The sequence below is a fragment of the Pinus tabuliformis genome, chromosome 1_1 (assembly GCF_031772625.1).
Source record: "Pinus tabuliformis cultivar Carrire ecotype Pingquan chromosome 1_1, CPIR1, whole genome shotgun sequence".
In the NCBI taxonomy this organism is placed as follows: domain Eukaryota; kingdom Viridiplantae; phylum Streptophyta; class Pinopsida; order Pinales; family Pinaceae; genus Pinus; species Pinus tabuliformis.
In genome coordinates, this window is record NC_142297.1 from 875285957 (window position 1) to 875304448 (window position 18492).

Here is an 18492-nt window from a genome sequence, read left to right on the forward strand (position 1 = left end):
TTGCATCACCCCAATAACACAATCCATCACCTCGTACAACCTCTACATCTGCCACCATCTCATACACCACACCCTCCAAAACATTTCTAGGAACAGAAACGAAAATGGAGGTCAACTCCGTTGTCCAGTCCATTACCGCAATTACTGGTTTTAGCACTCCGTAAAATCCCTTTAGGCTAAGAAAAGGGCTACAGAGGTAATCACAAACCTCTTTGGACTAGAAACTGGTCCTTTCTAGCCTGAGGGGGTCTCCCTCACTCAAGAATATAAAGACTTTAAAGCACAAGTTTATCGCAGAGATCAGTTCTGACAAAGGAATTCTGCAAGTATTTGGTTGAAGTGTTAATGGTTGGATAAGTAATAACACATGATCAATTTAACCTTTTGTTATCACTCAGGTTGTTCCCAAAAATTGTAAGAAAGGGAATACAGTCGAGGTAACCACAGGCCAATCTTTTAGATACAGATTCTAGCCAATCTGCATCCAGAGAGGGCTCTCTCTTTATGATTTAGCTTCGTTTTTGAAGGTTTTAGGCTATTTATGAAGTTCAAAGGTTTGTTTTGAGTTTGGGTGGTGAGATTCAATAGAACAGAGAGGTAAAATTGAAGAGTTCAGTCCATTGGGCATGATGGAGTCAAAGAAGATGGCTTTCTGGATTTGGTTTCTTACAGAGGATGGCATCACAGAGCAAGGTAGTCAAACATGGAACAATTTAAAGGCTGGAATCAGATGGAATGGACTCAAATGGGTGAAGGGCAGTTAAGAATCCTTCAACATATTGAAAGAGGGAAAATGGATGCTTATCGACAAAGAGCAGTTAAGAATTCTTTATCAAATAATCAATATGAGAGAATCAAGAAACATGAGCAATTAAGAATTCATTGTTTATACTAATTCTTGAAGAAAACACAGAGAATAATAAAGACTAAAAACAAAGTGCAGTCAAGCAAATTCTGAATTATCCTTTTTCTTTATCATTCAGATTATGAAACACAGATGATATAATAGACAAGAAAACTGTAAAACACAAGATATAAGGGTACTTATTGATCCATAGGTTGATTCAAGAATTCAGTGACAGGCTTTTTGCATCAATTCTTCATCCAGTAAGCCAGACAACAGTTTGATTCCAACAACTTTTTATTCCAAAAGTTAAGTATTATAGCAAAGTCTAGAAAATCTACACAGACCCAACCTCTTCAAAACTCTGATGAAGGGGGTATTTATACAACAAAAATATGTACAACAAATATCTCATCAAAGCTGTGAGATAATATCTAGTTTTTAACCTAACGTAATTTACAAGCAACATAGAAGTGGCTAACTTATGCTGTGCTGGAGGCTGTATTTTAGGGTTCAGCCTGCAGCTGTCTTTTGCAATAACTGTGCGCATATGATAGTCTTTAATGTTGATCTGCTTTCTTTAATGATGATCTGGCAATCTTCAATTCTGATCTGATACACTTTGACTTTGATATGATACTCTTTAATGCTCCTCTGATACTCTTTGACTGTGTTTTGCCCTGTTTATCTTTGTACATCGCTGTCTGGTAAAACAAAGCTGCTTACGTGTCCTTTCACCGCCTTTCTCTGGCAATCCATGTTTCTGCAGGTTTCCACTAGCTAGAGTAGCAAAAATATCCTTGTTTATCCTTGTTTCTCTCTTTTGCGAGCTTGAGAATTGCTCTGTTTGATTTCAACTGTTTTAAAGAGAAAGACTGCACTGCGTAGGTTGAGCGGCTGGTCGTGGAGCTGGCACTGGAGCCTTTTCTAGTCGGAGGCGGTCGAAACACCTAAACTGTGAACTCAGTGATCTTACTTTGCAGGAGAGCGCGGAGCGCTATATGCTGAAGAACATAACAAAAATGGTCTTTTTCCCTTCTTTTTGACAAAAATGAAGCTTGGCGGGAAAATTTGATTCGAAGGACGGATGACGTTAGCATGACGTCAGCGGGGGGTACGGGACAGATGACGTGGCAGTATGGATGGTGACATGGCAAGTGACGTCAGCAAAGGACAGCTGACGTCAGCAGATGACGTCAACGGGGGGAGGGCGGTAAGCGGTTTTGCCCGCACCGCTTTTGGGCTTGGGCGGTTTCGGGTGGAGGGGCAACGAACAACCCAGGCGGTCGACACGTGGCAGCAGTACGGGAGAAATATTGCCAGTTCCCTGGGAGGTAAAGTTCAGCAGCGGAGGGGGTCGCGAAATGGATGCGGATCGTCGGATGTGGCAATGGAGATCTGACGGTGGGCGCTCTGTGGAGATGGTGGGAGGTTAACGCACGCGAGACGGGGGGGTCGCGAAAGGATATCTGATCGGATGAGAGGGCGCTGATTGGATGGTGGGCGCTCACGAAAAATGGCAGAGGGTTAACCACTGTGGGCCCGACACAATAAAATGTGTTTTTTAATCCATTGGGTCGTAATTTCAATGTTTGGGGGCTAGGTTATTAATTAACGTGAGGTTAATTAATCCCTTTATTTGCGTAGTGGGAAAGCTATTAAAAGGTTCCAAATGAACCATTAATCCCTTTTTCAAACAGTGATATGGTTGTATTCAACCAGGGTGGGAATATTAAAATATAGGGGTTTTTGTTATATATATTCATACTACGGGATTGGGAAATAATGTAAAAGGGAGTTATATAATAATGGTTAATCGTTAATATGGCTTATGAAAAAGCGTTAAGTAATAATGTTAAAAACACTTAGGCAAAGGGAAAACAGGGGTTTATGTGATATTTGCTAAGTAAAATGGGGTTTTTACTTTAGGCAATGATATGGAATGGAGTGAGTAGCTTATGAGGGATATTAAGAACAGGTTCTTAATATTTTGAGGGGGAGTTAGTAAATGATTTAGGGAAAAATATGAATGAGAGATTAGTCATGGCTCGCTTGAGCTGCTATATCTGCCATGGCACTTGTGATAGAAGTGGGCCCGACACAATAAAATGTGTTTTTTAATGCATTGGGTCGTAATTTCAATGGTTTGGGGGCTAGGTTATTAATTAACGTGAGGTTAATTAATCCCTTTATTTGCGCAGTGGGAAAGCTATTAAAAGGTTCCAAATGAACCATTAATCCCTTTTTCAAACAGTGATATGGTTGTATTCAACCGGGGTGGGAATATTAAAATATAGGGGTTTTTGTTATATATATTCATACTACGGGATTGGGAAATAATGTAAAAGGGAGTTATATAATAATGGTTAATCGTTAATATGGCTTATGAAAAAGCGTTAAGTAATAATGTTAAAAACACTTAGGCAAAGAAAAGGGAAAACAGGGGTTTATGTGATATTTGAAAATTTTCCTAAGTAAAATGGGGTTTTTACTTTAGGCAATGATATGGAATGGAGTGAGTAGCTTATGAGGGATATTAAGAACAGGTTCTTAATATTTTGAGGGGGAGTTAGTAAATGATTTAGGGAAAAATATGAATGAGAGATTAGTCATGCCTCGCTTGAGCTGCTCCAAAAAATATCTGCCATGGCACTTGTGATAGAAGTGTAAGTTAACACACGTTTTGAGAAACATAATCCATCACAAGTCTCATTCTGCAACAGCAATCTACCTACCCAGCCTACTTTGCCTAGCATTTTTTCTTCTCTTTCTTTGGGTGCACTTAGACTGGCAAACCCTTTTCAACTTTTCTTTTCTTTACATGGTAAGCCTACCTAAGTCTGCACTTATTTCTTCCAAGGGCTCAGATTAAACAGTTGAGCTCCTTTGCTTCTCTACCTATCTACTTATCTGCCAAGATTAAACAGTTTGGACAGATTTTTATTCTCTATCTCTAAAACATGAAATTCAAACATGAACTGGCCAAGATTAAGCTGTTTGGCCATTCATCAATTGTGGCAAAAATTCAACAAGCTGTACATGATGCTTATTTACAAAAAATGAAATAGTAGTGGCATTTGGACTTGCACACTTTCCTGGTCTTTTTTATTTGGGGTTCATTTCTTTTCATTTTTTCTTTTGACCATTTTTTTTTTTTACCCTTTGATTTTTCTTTTAGGGTATACCCTCTTTACATTTTTTAATTTTTTTGATTTTTTTGATAATATGGAAACCTTTACAGCAAGGAAAGGTATGAACATATTACAGAGCTCAACCAGTCAATCATGAAATATGAAACCTATAACTATAGGAGTATAACACTGGCTCCAATTGGGGATGGCTTTCCCTCGTGGAAAGTCAAGAACAGCAGGTCAAATGGCCTTCTGCATAACTTTTGCTCTGCTCTGAAATTTTCCTTTTGCTGGTTCCTTTATTTGTATATATGACATCACACTTTTTGAAGCTTGGGGCCTTCTCTTCGGGCTTCAACTACAACAGGTTACTATCCAATCCACATTTAAACACATTTTTTCATTTTTTCTTCCTCCTTGAATCCTACTTGCGCACCTTGTCACTTGGGTAGGAACTTGCAGCCTTGGTCTTTTCATCAAAATCTCTCAACTTTCTCCTGCACAACTTTGAGATCTGACTTGAAACCAAAAAAGGTGCAGCAACTTTCAAACCAAATTAGTAAATCATCAAGATCCTGAATTCAAACATTTAAGGATTTATTTCCTAACTTACTAAAAACTGAATTAAAACAAACTAAAATCCTAGCTACTTTACTCTAATCATCTTTTTGACTACTGGTTAGGTAAAATGAAACAACCAATGCAACCACTTAAGCAATATATACATCAGTGACCTTTGTTGCTTGTGTTTGTTGGTGTTTAAAATTGAGATCTTGCAATCAAATATAGCTGTGTTAACTTGTGAGAAGATAAGGAAATTCCTGATCTCCTTTGCTGAATCTAGAAACTGTACAAAAGGATCTTGCAAATTATATACACTATTCTTGAGCTGATTCAAGCAATTGTACAAATGTTCTCGGTAGCTTTCCTGCCTTGGAATTGAGAAATCACTTTTGTCTTTATCACCATGTATGTTTTCAACTATTCTTTGTGGTGATATTTTTACTGATTGTAATGCCTGTCTTGTAAAATCATTATCATCTTGATTTTGACTCTCACAGTCTGTTAATGGAGAAAAATTATGATCTCTTTCATCATTCAACCTGTCAGCTGATGGATCATAAAGAAATTGGAAGGAATGTTGCAACTTATTACATACAGGTTCAAATGGAACTTGACAGATTTCTACAAGCTACTCTTCATTTTCTTTAAAAATTTCACATGATTCAAAACAGAGAGGCAGGGAATCAACTTGGATTTTTTGATCATATGATTCTGGTTCCAGGTTTTCTTCTACAACCTGACATTCAATGGCATTTTGGGGCTGCAAATCTAGATATGATAAATTTTGAACAAAGATTTGATTTCCCTCTAGATGGTTAATATAAAGACTTGTTGACATTTGATTTCTTATTGCCTGATAGTTATCTCTGATAAACTGAAATGAATCAAAACAAAATGGTAAAGTTCCTTCACTGATTTCAAAATTTTCTGCGTTTTCCTCCTCATTCTCACAGCTGAAATGAACAAGTTGATCACTTCTTTCAAGCTGTTGAACCTACATTTCCTTATTCCCCAAATTAACATCTGATTCCTCTACAAGGTTAATTTGGATTTGAGAAACATAATCATCATCATATTGATCATATCTGGGCGAATCATTAAAATAAGAAATGTTATCAAATGCACACATTAGATCAGGGGATTGCTCCACATATTGCTCTATGAATCCATTTTCTGATCTATGGTAGATTGAGTTGGTAGAAATTTGTTCATGAATATCAACCTTTTCCTTTTGTGAAACAAATGTGTCATGATGATTTTGAACAAAGAATTCCACTTTCATTGTGATCTTCTGCATAATTTCCTCTGCTTTCTTGATCAAAATGTTAAGTTTTTCCTCTTTCTATATTTTCAGCTTTTCTTCTCTGATTTTCAGATTAACCTCTACATCCACTGCCATGTTCTGCATCTGTACCATAGTGGAGGGGTTTCTTTCTCTCGGATGAAATTCTATCTCTGAATCAAATGCTCTTGGGTAATGCAATAAAGCTGAATTAGGGGGAGGTTTTATATTCAATGGTATTGAGTGATAGATTTGATTGAATTTGTCTGAAAATTGTTGTACTGTTTCATCTGGATGTCTTTTTAACTGATTATATTCTTCTATGATCATGAGGAGATTGACTTTGATTATCCATCTATCAAGGAAGAGTTTGAGAAACTGCTCAAGATTTGAGATGCTTGCCTCAGGCAGGGTTTTGAACCAACTCCTGACTTTGCCTTGCAAAGAAAGAGCAAAAAGCCTAATACTAACATCCTCTTCATCCACTTCAAATAAGTTAAGATAATCTTCAAAAACTTGGATATGTTTTTGGGCAGTGACACCATTCTCTCCATCAAACCTAGGGAGATACTTGGGATAATCGTTAGGGAAAGCATGGAGTGTAGGAGGCAAAATGAGTGGTTTATACCTATCAGGAACTTTATGAGGTAGCGGAATATGTTCAGGGATTGGATGATTGGTCTTGATTTTTGGATTCTCCTTAACTGAAAAATGATCTTCATAAGAATTAGAAGACTGTTGTTCAAATGTGTAGGGAGACTCTGCATCTATATTTCTCAAAGGAAAATAATAAAAATTTAATCTGAAGTCATCTCTAAAATACAATACACATTGAAAAATCTTATCAATGAGAAAGAACATAATGTCTTGGATAACAATCCAAATCAAAACCATGATCTTTTCATACAATTCTTTCAGGTTCATTTCACCAGTGGAGTCTTAATTATGAAATTGATGTGGAGTCGCCAGGTGGATGATTTTAACCTTTGTGTGTCTGATCCTTGTCCACCATCACAGATCAGATCTAAACCTGTAAAATAGTTCTGAAGAAAAGGTTCAATTTCTCCAGGAAACAAAATTTCTGAGTTTTTTTATGATTATTCCGATTTTTTGTGATTTTTCAAAACAACTTTTATGATTTCTTTAAGAGGCTTTTAGATATGAGATTTAAACTTTCTTAAAGACTTTATTTGACAAGAAGAACTGATCAAGCATTTGAAACCAACTGTTCAAACCATAAGCTAGACCAGAGATAGACTGAAGTAGCATTTATTTACTTCTGCAATTGCAAAGCAAAAGTAGTTTCAAAGGCTACCTGGCTAACTTCAGGCTCCATCTGTAGCTTATGAAATAAACAACAGTAACAAACAATTATTCAGGTCCCTATTGGAGTTGCCAATGATGTTATCACTCAGGTTGTTCCCAAAAGTTGTAAGAAAGGGAATACAGTCGAGGTAACCACAGACCAATTTTTTAGATACAGATTCTAGCCAATCTGCATCCAGAGAGGGCTCTCTCTTTATGATTTAGCTTTGTTTTTTAAGGTTTTAGACTAGTTATGAAGTTCAAAGGTTTTTTTTGAGTTTGGGTGGTGAGATTCAATAGAACAGAGAGGTAAAACTAAAGAGTTCAGTCCATTGGGCATGATGGAGTCAAAGAAGATGGCTTTCTGGATTTGGTTTCTTACAGAGGATGGCATCACAGAGCAAGGTAGTCAAACATGGAACAATTTAAAGGTTGGAATCAGATGGAATGGACTCAAATGTGTGAAGGGCATTTAAGAATCCTTCAACATATTGAAAGAGGGAAAATGGATGCTTACCGACAAAGAGCAGTTAAGAATTCTTTATCAAATAATCAATATGAGAGAATCAGGAAACATGAGCAATTAAGAATTCACTGTTTATACTAATTCTTGAAGAAAACACAGAGAATAACAAAGACTGAAAACATAGTGCAATCAAGAAAATTCTGAATTATCCTTTTTCTTTATCATTCAGATTATGAAACACAGATGATATAATAGACAAGAAAACTGTAAAACACAAGATATAAGGGTACTTATTGATCCATAGGTTGATTCAAGAATTCTGTGACAGGTCTTCTGCATCAATTCTTCATCCAGTAAGCCAGACAACAGTTTGATTCCAACAGCTTTTTATTCCAAAAGTTCAGTATCACAACAAAGTCTAGAAAATCTACACAGACCCAACCTCTTCAAAACTCTGATGAAGGGGGTATTTATACAACAAAAATATGTACTAAAAATATCTCATCAAAGCCGTGAGATAATATCTAGTTTTTAACCTAACGTAATTTACAAGCAACATAGAAGCGGCTAACTTATGCAGTGCTGGAGGCTGGCTTTTAGGGTTCGGCCTGCAGCTGTCTTTTGCAATAACTATGCGCATCTGCTAGTCTTTAATGTTGATCTTCTTTCTTTAATGCTGATCTGACAGTCTTCAATTCTGATTTGATACACTTTGACTTTTATCTGATACTCTTTAATGCTCCTCTGATACTCTTTGACTGTGTTTTGCCCTGTTTATCTCTATACATCGCTGTCTGGTAAAACAAAGCTGCTTGCGTGTCCTTTCACCGCCTTTCTCTGGAAATCCATGTTTCTGCAGGTTTCCACTGGTTAGAGTAGCAAAAATATCTCTGTTTATCCTTGTTTCTCTCTTCTGCGAGCTTGAGAATCGCTCTGTTTGATTTCAACTGTTTTAAAGAGAAATACTGCACTGCGTAGGTTGAGCGGCTGGTCGCGGAGCTAGCGCTGGAGCCTTTTCTGGTCGAAGGCGGTCGAAACACCTAAATTGTGAACTCAGTGATCTTACTTTGCAGGAGAGCGTGGAGCGCTATATGCTGAAGAACATAACAAAAATGGTCTTTTTCCCTTCTTTTTGACAAAAATGAAGCTTGGCGGGAAAATTTGATTCGAAGGACAGATGACATCAGCATGACGTCAGCAAGGGGTATGGGACAGATGATGTGGCAGTGACGTGGCAGTACGGATGGTGACATGGCAAGTGACGTCAGCAAAGGATAGCTGACGTCAATAGATGACGTCAGCAAAGGACAGCTGACGTCAATAGATGACGTTAATTGGGGGGGGGGAGGGCGGTAAGCGGTTTTGCCCGCACCGCTTTTGGGCTTGGGCGGTTTCAGGTGGAGGGGCAGCGAACAACCTGGGCGGTCGACACGTGGCAGCAGTACGGGAGCAATACCACCAGTTCCCTGGGAGGTAAAGTTCAGCAGCGGAGGGGGTCGCGAAATGGATGCTGACCGTTGGATGTGGCGATGGAGATCTGACGGTGGGTGCTCTACGAAGATGGTAGGAGGTTAATGCACGGGAGACGAGGGGGTCGCGAAAGGATATCCGCCGTCAGATGCGAGGGCATCGATCGGACGGTGGGAACTCACGAAAAATGGCAGAGGGTTAACCACTGCGGGCCCGACACAATAAAATGTGTTTTTTAATGCATCGGGGCGTAATTTCAATGGTTCGGGGGCTAGGTTATCAATTAACGTGAGGTTAGTTAATCCCTTTATTTGCGCGGCAAGAAGGCTATTAAAAGTTTCCAAATGAACCATTAATCCCTTTTTCAAACAGTGATATGGCTGTATTCAACCGAGGTGGGAATATTAAAATATAGGGGTTTTTGTTATATATATACATACTACGGGATTGGGAAATAATGTAAAAGGGAGTTATATAATAATGGTTAATCATTAATATGGCTTATGAAAAAATAAAAAGCGATAAGTAATAATGTTAAAAACACTTAGGCAAGGAAAAGGGAAAACAGGGGTTTATGTGATATTTGTACAAATTTCCTAAGTAAAATGGGGTTTTTACTTTAGGCAATGATATGGAATGGAGTGAGTAGCTTATGAGGGATATTAAGAACAGGTTCTTAATATTTTGATGGGGAGTTAGTAAATGATTTAGGGAAAAATATGAATGGGAGATTAGTCATGCCTCGCTTGAGCTGCTCCAAAAAATATCTGCCATGGCACTTGTGATAGAAGTGTAAGTTAACACACATTTTGAGAAACAGAATCCATCACAAGTCTCATTCTGCAACAACAATCTACCTACCCAGCCTACTTTGCCTAGCATTTTTTCTTCTCTTTCTTTGGGTGCACTTAGACTGGCAAACCCTTTTCAACTTTTCTTTTCTTTACATGGTAAGCCTACCTAAGTCTGCACTTATTTCTTCCAAGGGCTCAGATTAAACAGTTGAGCTCCTTTGCTTCTCTACCTATCTACTTATCTGCCAATATTAAACAGTTTGGATAGATTTTTATTCTCTATCTCTAAAACATGAAATTCAAACATGAACTGGCCAAGATTAAGCTGTTTGGCCATTCATCAATTGTGGCAAAAATTCAACAAGATGTACATGATGCTTATTTACAGAAAATGAAATAGTAGTGGCATTTGGACTTGCACACTTTCCTGGTCTTTTTTATTTGGGGTTCATTTCTTTTCATTTTTTCTTTTGACCATTTTTTTTTTTTACCCTTTGATTTTTCTTTTAGGGTATACCCTCTTTACATTTTTTTTTTTTTTGATTTTTTTGATAATATGGAAACCTTTACAGCAAGGAAAGGTATGAACATATTACAGAGCTCAACCAGTCAATCATGAAATATGACACCTATAATTATAGGAGTATAACACCTTTTACTCATTTACTTATGCAAGTAAACCAAAAACTATTACAAGGGCTTGAAAGCATGACTCTGGGATACAATGATAGGTTGTAGCATAGGGGAGATAAATTGAAACAAAATGATATCTTCCTCAGCAATAAGACAATGTTGCTTATATAGTAGAAAGAGAGACTACACATAGAAGACAACATGAATGAGTATAATAGCATTTCATTTGAAACTGTCTTGCATCTAAACTGAATTCTAGATCAACTGACATAAAATACTCTTAAAACACAGAGAATAAATAAATATAATTGAACAGTAAACAGAACAAATCTCATACACCATACCGTAAGAATCCTTGTACAGTGAAATCGATAACCCTTAATACATAAGCAACATGCACCAAGAATTGATCACACAAGCAAGAATTTCGGAGAATTAACATGAACACATCACTGAACCATCAACAACCTTTTCCATATGCATTAATAAGTTTAAATAGAAATACAATAACCAATCCATAATGTCTAGATGCATCACATCTTTGATCCAATAGAGGATCGAATCAAAGTAAAATTAGGAAACCTTTTTGTTGTTTCAAGTATTTTTCTTCTAAAAAAAAAACATAAAGCATTCTTATCTTAATAAAAACACTAAATCACTGTAAAAGCACTTGTCTTCGAAGCATATCTTCCTGGAATGAAAATGACAAAAATCACAAAAGTTGTCCGCTGACTATGTAGCGCCTACGCAATGGATTTTCAATGGGCCATATCTTCCAAACAATAATACCTGTATAAAACCTGAAGGAATTTATTGTTGCTTATAGTTTTTTGAAGATAAACCTCTCATTTTTTCTGAATTCTTCCCCAGCTTCCCAGAAAACGCTTTTCAAAACCATTACTAAAAGAGAGTATTTGTGCAGTCCGAAAAATAGGCTTTAAAGATGCAATCAAATCTCCCGATCCGTGACACTTGTGCAAAATCTGGGAGAGATTATTATTCTTTGCCCTGTCTTTGAGAAAAACCTCTTTCATTTTTCAAAAACTCTCCTTCATGTGGTCAGAAACTGTTCTGCAAAATGGTGGCTAAGACAGAGTGTTTTTGCAGTAAATTCCCACAGTGATGAGTATAGGGGAGTGGTAGTGGTGTCACGAGGATAGGTTTAGAACAAAGGGAAGGAAAGGAAATGTAATTTGAATAAGATGTAAATGATATGTGAAAAGTGGATAGGATGTAGATGATATATGAAGTTATGTATAAAGGGAAATAAGGAATTAGGGTAGGGAATAGGGAAACATGGGGTAAATAGGAATAAGGGATAAGAATTTAGAACACATTTAATGAATATACCTCATGACCATCAGAACTTTAGACTGAATCAACTTCATTTTGGATGGTTCTGATCAATGAACAACTAACACATAACCCCTTTTGACTTAACTGTATAAACATGTGTGTGACCTCATGATTCCCACCGACTTGACTCTCTTTCGTGCTTTCGACGAACTATTTATGGAATAAATTCAAGGATGTTGGAAAATAACTATGAGGTTATGAAACAGTGGTCATAGGCTCAACTTATTCAAAAACTGAAAATTAAAGGACATGGAAGATACATCTGACAATGAAACTAGTGACCCTAACATTGGCTCCAATGGGGATGACAGTCTCCTAGCGAGGTGCCAAGAACAAAAACACATACTATTAGCCTAATAAGACCATTGGGCAATGGATTCAACCATAAACTCTGAAAAATTAAATATATGGCTGACTGAAATACATATGGCAGTGAAAAGTTAAGATCTTATGGCCTTCACCTCGGGCTTTAGATCTCAACTTGACTACCCACACCTGCAACATTTCAAAGGTAAAGTGGTATGTATATTGGAATCTTGCATATGTTGAAAGTATGTACACTAGGTAATCACCTCCATTTAATGTAGCCCGTCAAGTAGAAGGCTACTTGATTGAGTGCCACTCATTATTTCGTTGAACAGGTAGAAAAAATGTAAGACTGATAACCCAAATTGCCACTAAAACTGATATTTTTGGTGTAGAAACACTGCAAAATCTAACTTCATTGATGACTGTGACAAATTAGCAAGAGGAACTTGAAAATAATGAAAGATTGCATGTTCTTGATGATCAACAAAAATAAAGGAGTTGTCTTAAAAAATAATGGCTAATTATTCTTCTTCATTAGACTCCTCATTTTCTGAACCGTGAGTGACTTTTCTTGTGTTTTCACTCTTCTCATCTACAAGAAAAAACTTTGAATTTTATTTCGAGTTCCACTGTTGGAAATCCAAGTTGGTTTCTTCTTGATTGGAGTCGCCAAGTGAATGGTTTAGCCTTCCTTTGTCTAACTGTTGTCCACCATCAGCAATCAGATCTAAACTATGATGATCTTTCCCGGGGAATATGAAACTATTTCCCCCCTGGAAACGACGCCAATATGTTATCACTCTGTAAAATCCCTTCATGTTGAGAAAAGGGCTACAAAGGTAACCCACAAACCTCTTTGGACTAAAAATTGGTCCTTTCTAGTCGGATGGGGTTCCCTCCCTCAAGAATATATATACTTTAAAGTACATATTTATAGCAGAGACCAGTTCTACAAAGGAATTATGAAAGTATTTGGTTGAAGTATGAATGGATGGATAATTAATAACATGATCAATTTAGAATTTTACTCATTTACTTATGCAAGTAAACCGACAACTATCACAAAGGATTGTAAGCATGACTCTTGGATACAATGATAGGTTGTAGCATAAGGGAGATAAACTGAAACAAAACGAATTCTCCCTTGGCAATAAGACAATTTTGTTTATATAGGAGAAAGAGAGACTAAACATAGAAGAAAACATGAATGAGTATAATAACATTTCATTTGAAACTGAAATGTGAAGATAGTTAAAAAAAAGCAGCTAAACTGAATTCTAGATCAACTGACATCAAATACTCATAAAACACAAAGAGGAAATAAATATAACTGAACAGTGAACAAAACAAATCCCATACACCATACCGTAAGAATCCTTGTACAATGAAATCAATAACCCTCAATACATAAGCAACATGCACCATGAATTGATCGCACAAGCATGAATTTCAGAAAATTGACACTAACACATCACTGAACCATTAACAACCTTTTTCCATATGCATTAATCAGTTTAAATAGAATTACAATAGCCAATACATAATGTCTAGATGCATTGCATCTTTAATCCAACAAAGGATCGAATCAAAGTAAAATTAGGAAACCTTTTCGTTGTTTCAAGTATTTTTCTTATTAAAAAAAAAAAAACATAAATAATTCTTATTGTAAGAAAAACACTAAATCACTATAAAAGCACTTGTCTTCAAAGCATATCTTCCTGGAATGAAAATGACAAAAACCACAAAAGCTGACTGCTGACTTTGTAATGCCTGCACTGCAGATTTTCAACGGGCCATATCTTCCCAATAGTAATACATGTGTAAAAATTGAAGGATTTTATTGTAGATTATAGTTTTTTGAAGATGAACCTCTCTCAGTTTTTCTAAATTCTTCCCCAGCTTCCCAGAAATCACTCTGCAAAACTATGACTAAAACAGAGTATTTGCGAAGTTCAAAAAATAGGCTTTGAAGATGCAATCAAATCTCATAATCCATAACACCAGTGAAAAATATGGAAGAGGTTATTGTTATTTGCCCTATCCTTTAGAAAAACCTCTTTCTCTTCATGTGGTCGGAAACCATTCTGCAAAATGGTGGCTAAAGCAAAGTGTTTTTTCTGAAAATTCCCATATTGATGAGTATAGGGGAGTGGTAGTGGTGTCATGGGGATAGGTTTAGAACGAAGGGAGGGAAAGGAAATGTAATGTGAATACAATGTAAATGATATGTGAAAAGCGGATAGGATGTAGATGATATATGAAGGTATGTATAAAGGGAAATAGGGAATTAGGGTAGGGAATAGGGACACATGGGGTAGATAGGAATATGGGATAAGAATTAATGACCAGACCTCATGACCATCAGAACTTCAACTTCATTTCAGATGGTTCTGATCAATGAACAACTAACACATAACCCCCTTTGACTTAACTGTATAAACATGAGTGACCTCATGAATCCCATTGACTTGACACTCTTTCGTACTTTGGATGAACTCTCTATGGAATAAATTAAAGGATGTCGGAAAAGAACTTTGAGGTTATGACAATAGTAGTGGTCATAGGCTCAACTTAGTAAAAAGCAGAAAATTAAATGACATGGAAGATGCACCTGACAATGAAACTAGTGACCCTAACATTGGCTCCAATGGGGATGGCATCCTCCTAGCGAGGTGCCAAGAACAAAAATGCAGACTAATAGTCTAATAAGACCATTGGGCAATGGAGTCAACCATAGACACTGAAAAATTAACTAAATGACTGACTGAAATACATATGGCAGCGACAAGTTAAGATCTTATGGCCTTCACCTCGAGCTTTAAATCTCAACTCTGACTACCCACACTTGCAATATTTCAAAGGTAAAGTAGTATGTACAATGGAATCTTACATATGTTGAAAGTATGTACACTAGGTAATCACCTCCTTCCAATGTAGCCAATCAAGCGGAAGGCTATTTGACTGAGTGCCACTCACTGTTGCCTTGAACAGGCAGAAAAAACGTAAGACTGGCAACCCAAACTACCGTTGAAATTGATATTTTTGGTGTAGGAACGCTGCAAAATCTAACTTCGTTGATGACTGTGATAAATTGGCAAGAGGAACTTGAAAATAATGAAAGATTGCATGTTCTTGATGACTGATATTTTTGGTGTAGGAATTCTTCAAAATCTAACTTATTTGATGACTGTGATAAATTGGCAAGAGGAACTTGAAAATAATGAAAGATTGCATGTTCTTGATGATCAAAAAAAATAAATGAGTTGTCTTAAAAATAATGGCTATTTGTTCTTCTTAATTAGACTCCTCATTTTCTGAACCTTGAGTGATTTTCCTATGTTTTCACTCTTCTCTTCTACAAGAAAAAACTTTGAATTTTTTTGAGAGATTGAAAATAGAACAACTGCATCATGTATAATGGTTGTGTCAAGAGCTAACCTTTCATGTATATCAACAAAAGTATCATCTTGCCTTTTTAAAAATTTTGAAAATGTCAAATCAAGAGGTGTATAATCATGAATAAATTTTGCACTACCTAAGGAATCTAAAACAATCCACTCTTCATTATCCTCTTGTAAATGTGGAATTCTGCCGACATGAACTAGTTCACTACTTGCCTCTTGATCATACAACAACTGACAAACTGGCTGCAAATCTTCACCTATCTTAGGAGAAAGGACATGAACATCTACATCAAGTTGATTGATTTCATCTTCAGCTAAAAGAGAAACTGTTGTCTGCCGTAAATTTTCTTGAATGTGATGGAAAATAGTTTCTATTATTCCATCCTGATGAAAAGATAACTCAAACAAAGCTTCTTCAATTTCACTACACATTAAATCTTGATCATAAATGTCAATTCCCATGTGCTGAATAAGATCATCAAGCTTTCCACAGAAGCTTTCTATAAACACTATAGAAGGGTAATTTTGCTTATAATTTTTACAAATTTCTGCATAAAAATCCTTAAGTGAAGATAAAATAGTAGCATGTAATCCTTCATACCATGATCTTGTGATGTTCTCCAAAGTAGCCAAGAACATTTTCATTAGGCAATCCTCATGAAAATCAACCCCAAGTCTACATACATACGTGTGAAATTTGATAAGATGTAAAGCAGCATCATCACCATTCTCATCTCTAAACTTTGGAAAATATGATTGCCAATCTATAAAGGGCTTGCGATTTGGAAATCCTGGAATACTAGATTTGTCCATAGGAGCATACCTACATTCCATTATTGAACTCGTCTTGAAAATGTGGAGACACCTGGAACTTGAAAAGTTGGTTTCTGCTTGATTGGAGTCACCAGGTGAATGGTTCAGCCTTCCTGTGTTTGATTGTTGTCCACCATTAACAACCAGATCTGAACTGGGATGATCTTTCCCAGGGAATATGAAACTATTCGCTCCCCGGCAACGTCGCCAATATGTTATCACTTCGTAAAATCCCTTCATGCTGAGTAAAGGGCTACAGAGGTAACCACAAATCCTCTTTGGACTAGAAACTGGTCCTTTCTAGCCGGAGGGGGCTCCCTCACTCAAAAATATAAAGACTTTAAAGCACAAATTTATAGTAGAGACTAGTTCTGACAAAGGAATTCTAAAAGTATTTGGTTGAAGTGTGAATGGCCGGATAAGTAATAACACATGATCAATTTATCCTTTTACTCATTTACTTATGCAAGTAAACCGACAACTATTACAAGGGCTTGTAAGCGTGACTCTGGGATACAATGATAGGTTGTAGCATAAGGGAGATAAACTAAAACAAAACGAATTCTTCCTTATCAATAAGACAATGTTGTTTATATAGGAGAAAGAGAGACTAAGCATAGAAGATAACATGAATGAGTATAATAGCATTTCATTTGAAACTGAAATGTGAAGACAGTTGAAAAAGAGAAGCTAAACTGAATTCTAGATCAATTGACATCAAATAATCATAAAACACAGAGAGGAAATAAATATAACTGAATAGTAAACAGAGCAAATCCCATAGACCATACCATAAGAATCCTTGTACAGTGAAATCGATAACCCTCAATACATAAGCAACATGCACCATGAATTGATCACACAAGCATGAGTTTCGGAAAATTAACACTAACACATCACTGAAACATCAACAACCTTTTCCATATGCATTAATCAATTTAAATCCAATCCATAATGTCTAGATGCATCACATCTTTGATCCAACACATGATTAAATCAAAGTAAAATTAGGAAACCTTTTTGTCCTTTCAAGTCTTTTTTCTTCTAAAAAAAAACATAAATCATTCTTATCTTAATAAAAACACTAAATCACTGTAAAAGCACTTGTCTTCGAAGCATATCTTCTTGGAATGAAAATGAAAAAAAGCACAAAAGCTGACTGCTGACTGTGTAATGCCTGCGCAACAAATTTTCAACGGGCCATATATTCCAAAAATTAATACATATGAAAAAACAAAAGGAGGTTATTGTAGATTATAGTTTTTTGAAGATAAACCTCTCTCAGTTTTTCTGGATTCTTCCCCGACTTCCGAGGAAACGCTATGCAAAACCATGGATAAAAGAGAGTATTTGTATAGTCCCAAAAATAGGGTTTGAAGATGCAATCAAATCTTCCGATCCGTGATACCTGTTCAAAATATGGAAGAGGTTATTGTTATTTACCCTGTTCTTGAGAAAAACTACTTTTAGTTTCTAAAAACTCTCCTTCATGTGGTCCAAAACCATTCTGTAAAATGGTGGCTAAATCAAAGTGTTTTTGCAACAAATTCCCATAGTGATGAGTATAGGGAGTGGTAGTGGTGTCATGTGGATAGGTTTAGAAAGGAGGGAGGGAAAGGAAATTTAATGTGAATAAGATGTAAATGATATGTCAAAAGTGTATAAGATGTAGATGATATATGAAGATAGGTATAAAGGAAAAAATGGAACTAGGGAGGGAATAAGGAAACATGGGGTAGATAGGAATAGGGGATAAGAATTTAAAACACATTTAATGACCAGACCCCTTGACCATGAGAACTTTAGGCTGACACAACTTCATTGCGGATGATTCCGATCAATGAACAATTGCCACATAATCCCTTTTGACTTAACTGTATAAACATGTGTGATCTCATGAATCCCACCGAATTGACACTCTTTCGTGCTTTGGATGAACTCTCTATGGAATAAATTCAAGGATATTAGACAATAAAATTGAGGTTATGACAACATCAATGGTCATAGGCTAAACTTATTCAAAAATTAAAAATTAAAGGACATGGAAAATACACCTGACAATGAAAGTAGTGACCCTAACAACTGGCATGAAAGTCACTCCAACGTTCATGTTATCTTGAT

General features: G+C 36.4%; 1 pseudogene; it reads left to right on the forward strand.

Moving 5' to 3' along the window:
* Positions 1-15297, forward strand: part of LOC149217112 (uncharacterized) — a 42468-nt pseudogene extending 27171 nt beyond the window's left edge.
* The last annotated feature ends 3195 nt before the right edge of the window (positions 15298-18492 follow it).